General features: G+C 35.6%; 1 long non-coding RNA gene across 1 annotated transcript; it reads right to left on the bottom strand.

Annotated features, from left to right (window-relative positions):
* Positions 1-6,788: 6,788 nt before the first annotated feature.
* Positions 6,789-7,876, bottom strand: LOC107840344. The gene is made up of 4 exons (XR_001665250.2): positions 7,578-7,876; positions 7,348-7,442; positions 7,196-7,256; positions 6,789-7,003 (listed from the first exon to the last, which is right to left on the bottom strand). It is a non-coding gene; the product is annotated as an uncharacterized LOC107840344 (long non-coding RNA).
* Between the last annotated feature and the right edge of the window lie 6 nt (positions 7,877-7,882).

Raw genomic sequence — 7,882 nt, 5'->3', positions numbered from 1 at the left:
ATTGAAGAGCCAAAGAGGACCTAATTATGCACTCAAAACAGTCCAAACACTACACTTGGGCTATACTTGATGAGAGCCCATCACTTAAGGGCCTTTTGGTCATTTTTAGCTTTCATTTTGTAATAACTATATAAGTAACATGCTAGGGCTTCCATTAGGAGTTTTTGGGGATATTATTGTAAGTCTTGTAAGACTTGAAACACCATAGTTAGGGATTGGAAAAGCCACCAACCGAAGCTAAGGCAAGATCTAGTGTAGAATCACTAGTGATTGTGTTTGCTTGGAAACATTGATGCTTGGGAGGCGAAATCCGAACTTGTATCTTTGTAAGAGATAGGTTTATTGTTGTGTGTAGTGTTAAGGGTCCAAGATTGTCCATTCTTGGGTTCTTAAGATTATACCTTCATGTGGTCTATCTATCTATCTTTTTACCTTCATGTAATCTTGTTTATTGTTGTGTTGTAATCTTGTGTTCTGGTTGTTATTGTTAAATTCGAATCTTGTGTCTTATTTTTCATTATATATTGTGGTTAATCTTATTTTGGACTGCTGATTTGGTGTCAAATACACCACTATATCTTGTAATCTTATTGTTGGTAGTGAATCCGAGAGTGGTCTCCATCTTGATCCTCAAGTCCTTAAGATTTGTGGACTGATTTGGAGTGTTTTTCATGCCTTCCTTGTTAGTCTTGTATCATTTGGTATCAAAATGATACGATACAAATTTGGTACGTATAAAAAACAAGCCAAAAATAGTCCACAAACAAAGGCAAAACCCGAGAGCTCAACAAACACCAAATCTCGGTTCCAACAACATCAAGAAACAAGGTGTAAATGACACCAAAAGCACTAACAACAACAAGACATAAACAACAATAACGAGAGGAACAACACTAAAATGACAACAATCCAGTGGTTACAAGATTACAAAAACAACAAGAACCAAACCGTGCACTAGACTACACAACTAGTACATGATATGGAAAGATAGGAAGTGAGACATACACTATTACAAGGTTTAGAACCCAAAGATGTATTAAATCTAAGGACCCCTAAGACTTACAATAGGAACACCACACTCTTACGTGACACAAGAGGGATTCCACCGCTCAAGCACCAACATTTCCAAGCAATACACAATCACAAGTGAATCCACACTTGTTCATGTCCTAGTTTAAGCCTAGAGACCCTCTCTCTCAAGAGATGTGTTCTTTCAACAATATTCAACAAAAACTAATGAACTAAACCCTATATTGTTCTATTTATAGTACTTTACAAATAAAAAGATAAAATGACAAAAAGGCCCTTTAATGACCAAGTAGGTAAATAGGCACCCATGGAGTGTTTTAGGGGCGGTTTGGAGCCCTTTTTAACACTTCAACTTGTACATCTCCGAGGTTACATCCAAAATACTCAAAAACGTTCATCTTCATGATTGTTCTTGTATCATTCTCTCCATCTTGAGAGTAATTTGACCTCAAATTAATGGTACTAGCCAAATGAAAATGGCTCCAAAACAGTCCACAAAATAAGAAGAAATCGAGAACACAACAATTTTAAGTCTCGACCAACGTCTTCATTTTGCACCTTGGCTTCCTCTCCATCTTGAGATTTGCCTTCAATCTTATTTGGCTCAATTGAGTTTAGCCAAGAAGTTTCACTACAAACAACAAACGGGTCCTCACATTCTCTCTTTATTTCTTTGTTCTCGGATTCCTCACACTTAATCTCACAAGTGTTGTATGCTTGCTTGTACTCTGTGAGGTGTTGAGAGGTGAATTCCAATGTTTACAACGACTCCAAAATAAAAAAAATACACAAGGACGTAAACACAAAGAACGGTTTCAAACCAACTCACAATTTAGTAAGTGGTTACTAGCTTATAAGTTAGTATTGGAATCAACAAAAGAAACAACAAAATGAAGCTAGAAGATCAAATTTGAGCTTAAAATTTTGTCGTGTGAACAGTAATTGGTGTTGTTTCACCCCCTAATTGATCACGGGTCCACACAAGTATTAATCACCATTCTTAAAATTTTTAGTCCTTATACTTTTGGAATGGAAGACAATTAGTATTTGGAGGGAAAAACACAAGTCTTGTAACTCTTTTCAAATTCAACTCAAAAAGGTGAGATTAGACTTGTACTAGTTTCCACAAAACAAGGCTCCTAGAAACAAGGAAAGTGGTTGAAAAAGTTATTGTCAAGTCAAGAGTGATGTGAGCTAGTCCTTTCACCAACAAGTCATCCAACTTTGTCTTCACCTTTTCTAGATCTATTAACTACTTTAAATTGGTCAAGATAAGAGAAGTGATGAAAACAACAAGAACACAACAACTTTTCAAGAACAACAATAACAACACCTTCAACGCCCACTCCAACCTCCACAAATTTCAGTCTAGGTCTTTGTTCACAACATAACTTTAACAAGTTTTCAAGCTCAAATATAGATCTAGATACCTTTAGTGTTAGTGAATCAAGAAACAACAATAACAACAAAGAAATTCTAGACCTAGACTCCGCAAATTTCGGCCAAGACTACAACAAGAACACTACAAGTTTCTCGGCCATGAACAAGATAAAAAATAAGAACTAGAACAAGAACACTTCTTTTTCTTTTTCCTTTTTAATTTTTATAGCAAGCCCAAGATTGATTTTGTTGGACCAAAATCAACCACAAGATTTGATACCAAATGATACGATATAAATTTGGTACGTATCAAAAACAAGCCAAAAATAGTCCACAAACAAAGGGAAACCCGAGAGCTCAACAAACACCAAATCTCGGTTCCAATAACATCAAGAAACAAGGTGTAAATGACACCAAAAGCACTAACAAAAACAAGAGATAAACAACAGTAACGAGAGGAACAACACTACAATAACAACAATCCAACGGTTACAAGATTACAAGAACAACAAGAACCAAACAGTTCACTAGACTACACAACTAGTACATGATATAGAAAGATAGAAAGTGAGACATACACTATTACAAGGTTAAGAACCTAAAGATTTATTAAATCTAAGGATCCTTAAGACTTACAATAGCAACACCACACTCTTACGTGACACAAGAGGGATTCCACCGCTCAAGCACCAACGTTTCCAAGCAATACACAATCACAAGTGAATCCACACTTGTTCATGTCCTAGTTTAAGCCTAGAGACCCTCTCTCAAGAGATGTGTTCTTTCAACAATATTCAACAAAAACTAATGAACTAAAACCCTATATTGTTCTATTTATAGTACTTTACAAATAAAAAGATAAAATGACAAAAAGGCCCTTTAATGACCAAGTAGGTAAATAGGCACCCATGGAGTGTTTTAGGGGCGGTTTGGAGCCCTTTTTAACACTTCAACTTGTACACCTTCGAGGTTACATCCAAAATACTCAAAAACGTTCATCTTCATGATCTTGTATCATTAACTATTTTGATAAGTTACCACATTAATCATAATTACTCTAACGATATCATTACTTTCTCTTTTTTATTGCAAGCATAAAAACCGATATATTTATTCTAAACTTTTTTACAACGTTATTTTGTTGTTTATCGACGATAATGACCACATTATATTTTTGTTTTCTTTATTATTTTATAAGAGTATTCCCTTAACAACGTTATACACTGAGAACACGCTATTACTATTACTAGCATCAAAAATATTCTTAAGATTTTTGTAATCTTGAAGTTTTAAGATTAAGGTGCCGCCCCGAATTCTATTCTCGTAAAGAAGCTTGTAGGGTTAAAGGTTGTGCCTACGAATTCTCTGACTCTCTTAAAGAAGCTTGTAGGTTTAAGGTTGTGCGGCAAATTCTTGTTCTCTAAAAGTTTGAGAACAAAAGAGAACATGAAAAAAGGCTTCTTCAAGGTTTTCAATCCTGAAACCAATGCATAATAGCTAGTAAGTATTCTTCCTCCCTCATGGTATTTGATTCTATGGACTCTTTTCCCTTGAATCTTTTGGATATGCGGGAAATGGATATGGAAGAGGGAAGACCATGGTGAGATTTAGCTCTGCACATAATTAACTTAATACCCCCACCCCCACCCCCACTCCCACCCCCCTCAATGCAGATGAACTTTGTCAAGTCTTTATGAATTTCAATTTTGCTGAATGATCTCTCAAGTCAAGAGTTCTGTCATTAAATGGAAAGACTTCTCCTTGTACATTCCTAAAGATCTTATTAATCCTCTAATATCTGCCATGTATTGCCTAATATTTGTTATTCCTAACCGTTACATCTCTAAGAATATCTCCTATATCTAAGTATTAAAAGCGATTTACACAAATATTTACGAAGTACATATTTCTGACTGAAATCTGTCCAGATAGCTAAACAGATATGATCTGTCCATTATCCTAACATACCCCCTCAAATTGATGTCGGAGAATCAAGAAGCATCAATTTGTCCTCTAGAAACTAATAGCATTGCCGAGCCATGGATTTTATAAACACATCGGTGATTTGAAGATCACTGGATACATGTGAAAGAGTAATGACTCTTTTATCTACACATTCTCTGATACAATAACAGTACACTTCAATGTGTTTGGTCCTGTCATGATAAACTGGATTGGTAGCAATCTGAATAACACTTGTGTTGTTAGTATGGAGAGAAGTGGGATTAGATTGAGGAAATCCAATTTCTGCAAGTAAACCATGAAGCCAAATAATCTTGAAGCAAGCAGTAGACATTGCTTGATATTCAAATTCGATTGAACATTTTGAAACACGATCTTGCTTCTTGCTCTTTCAAGATATCAAGGAATCTCCTAGAAACATGCATCAACTCATGACGGAACGACGATGTGACGGACAGCCACCAAATGTAGATGACGGGGAGCTTGCATAAATTGACTCACTTATTGAACTGCAAAACAGATATTAGACCGATTAATAGTAAGATAATTTAGGTACCAACTAATTGCCAACACAAAGTTGGATCAAGAAAAAAATCTCCTTCCGCACGATGATACTTTACACTTCATTCCAATGAAGTATTTACAGAGGAAGATTCTTGAAGACCAACCAAAGTAATCAAATCTTGAGTAATGTACACACCTAAAGAATCCTAATGAACTTCCAACCCCAAAAAGTATGTAAGAGTACCAAGATCTTTCATATGAAAAGAATCTTTTACCTGCTGTTGGAGGCTAATGATTGGTGAAGAGTCAATTACTATGATAATAATATCATCTTCATACACCAAAAGAAGAACACAAACTGCAGATGTTTAAGCTCAAAAGAGAATTGAAGCAAAGTAGACCGAAAGTTGTCAAACCAAGCTCTGAGAGCTTGTTTTAATCTATATAAAGACTGCTTTAACTTGCATACATCTGATGCAGGTGATGAGAACAAATCGAGCAGGGGTTTCATATAAGTATCTTCTTTGAGATTACCATGGAGAAAAATATTTTTGACATCCACTTGATGAAGAGACCAATTTTATGATGCAACAATGACAATAATAATGCGCACTATAGTCATTTTTGCTACCGGTGCAAAAGTCTCCTCTTAGTGCACACCATACTCCTGTTTGTTGTCAAGAACCGTTAGTCGAGCCTTGTATCGATCAAGAGTTCCATCAGAATGAAGTTTAATTGAATAAAACCGTTTACATCCAATTGGACAGGCATTTAAAGGACAAGGAACAATGTCCTATGTGTTATTTTCTTTAAGAGCCAAAAGTTCCTCTTTCATTGCTTTCTGCTAATATTCAAGCTTGGAGGCTTGTGAGTAAACTGTTGGAATAGAGACGGTGGATAAAGTAGAAGAAAACCATATTGCTTAGGAGTACGATACACTCTGGTAGATTGCCGACGAGGGTCAATAGGAGCAGACATTGAAGAAATCTCAGATTTTGGTTGTGGGGCAGTCTCAGGAGGCGGATTTGTTTCGGAATAGGGTAAAGTTGGCCGATGTCGTTCCTACAGAAATCCAAGTTTGAACCGCTTAGAAGAAAATGACAAATCCTCAAAAGTAGAAAGAAGAGGAGAAATAGAAGATGACTCAACATGGGTAGGAAAGAAAAACTGATTTTCAAAGAACACAACATTTCTACAAACATGAAATTTGTTAGAACTTGAATCATAACAAATAAAATCTTTTTGCGAAGTATAATAACCCATAAAAGCACATTTAGTAGACTGAACAAAAAGTCTGTTGCATTGAGAAGGAGGTAGGTGCACAAAAAAACACAACCAAATGTTGAAAACTATGGTAGTTAGGATACTTGTGATACAGACGATAATATGGAGACTCAAGATTTAACACTTAAGATGAAAGTCTATTAATCAAATAAACAACAGTAGACAAAGCTTCCACACAGTATTTAGATTGTACATATGACTCAATTAATAAAGTACGAGTGACATTTAAAAGACGATGGTTTTTACGCTCAGCAACCCCATTTTATTGTGGTATATATTGGCAAGAGCGTTGTGAGATGATTTCTTTCTCAAGTAAGAAATTATTGAATTCATGAGACAATCAGATCTTAATATTTTGATATATGTGGAAAATTTATTCTCAATGTAAGCCCAAAATTTCTTATACATGGAAAAGACTTCAGATTTGGATCGAAGAAAATACACCTATGTAAATCGACTATAATCATCTATGAATGTCACAAAGTACTTGAAACGAGCATGTGAAACAATTGGTAAAATGCCCCAAACACCACTATGAATTACATCAAAACACTTCGTAGTACGACTACCAAATTAGGAAAAGAGAGAGTTTTACTTTTGCCTAATTTACAAGTAGAAAAATCCATAGAAGCAACTAAAAATTGATTTTTATTTCCTAATAGACCAAAATTTGATAAATGAGATAACACAATAGAATTAGGATGTCCTAGACGCCTACGCCAAACCTTCATCTACTAGTTGTAGGAGTACACACAAAAGATAGAACACGAGGAATGGAAAAGTGTATAGGAAACAATCTTCCAACTTTAGGCTCCTTCGCGATTATCTTCTCCGACACTTAATCCTGCACAAGGGAAACATTACGAGAAAATTTCACATCACAATTGTCATCTACTAATTGACCAACCGAAATAAGACTAGTGGGAGCTTTGGTGACACAAAACATTCTTGAAAGTATGAGTAGTATCCCCAATTTTGATAATGGGTAAATTACTACCATTGACAACTTGAATTTGTAAGAGGCCATGATACTTACGAACATTTTTCAGCTCACTAGTTGAGTTGGTCATATGATTGGAAGCGTCATAATCAACAAGCTAAAAATTAGATGTAACAAACTAGTTGAGTTGGACATATGATTGGAAGCGCCAGAATCAACAAGCCAAAAAGTAGATGTAATATTGTTACCTTGTAGCCCTACGGCTGAAAAGGCTGACACAATCATTTGTTGTACCATTTCAGGAGTAAGAACTTGTCCAGAGTAGCAAATTGGTTGTTAGTTCCTGTTGCATACGAGTTATCAGAAGTTGAACCATTTATCTCCGCTTGGAAGGCATTGATCTTATGATTTTAAGGACGTGTGGGACAATCCTTGATTATATTCCTGTGTTGTTTACAATAATTACAGAACTTCTTACCTCAATTACTCACAATATGGCCATATTGTTTGCAATTGTAGCATCAAATTCTGCTCATATCCCTAACCTTTCTTTTTCCTTGAGCAGCAACTGCAGCAGTCAGAATGTTTTCTTGCTTGAAAGCATTTTGTGTGAAAAGATGTTACACTTCACGAAGTAATTCCCTAAAACAGATATCCAAAGAGGGAGACGGGTCTCGATTCATCAAGTTAGAGTGCACACTCTCAAATTCAGGTTGCAATTTCATCAAAAATTCTATTTTGCTTTGCTCATGAACTGCTTGAATTACAGAGATAGATTCAGCA

Source organism: Capsicum annuum, chromosome 8 (assembly GCF_002878395.1).
Source record: "Capsicum annuum cultivar UCD-10X-F1 chromosome 8, UCD10Xv1.1, whole genome shotgun sequence".
Taxonomy (NCBI): domain Eukaryota; kingdom Viridiplantae; phylum Streptophyta; class Magnoliopsida; order Solanales; family Solanaceae; genus Capsicum; species Capsicum annuum.
The sequence above is the reverse complement of the archived record's forward strand: the minus strand, read 5'-3'. Positions and strand labels throughout refer to the sequence as shown.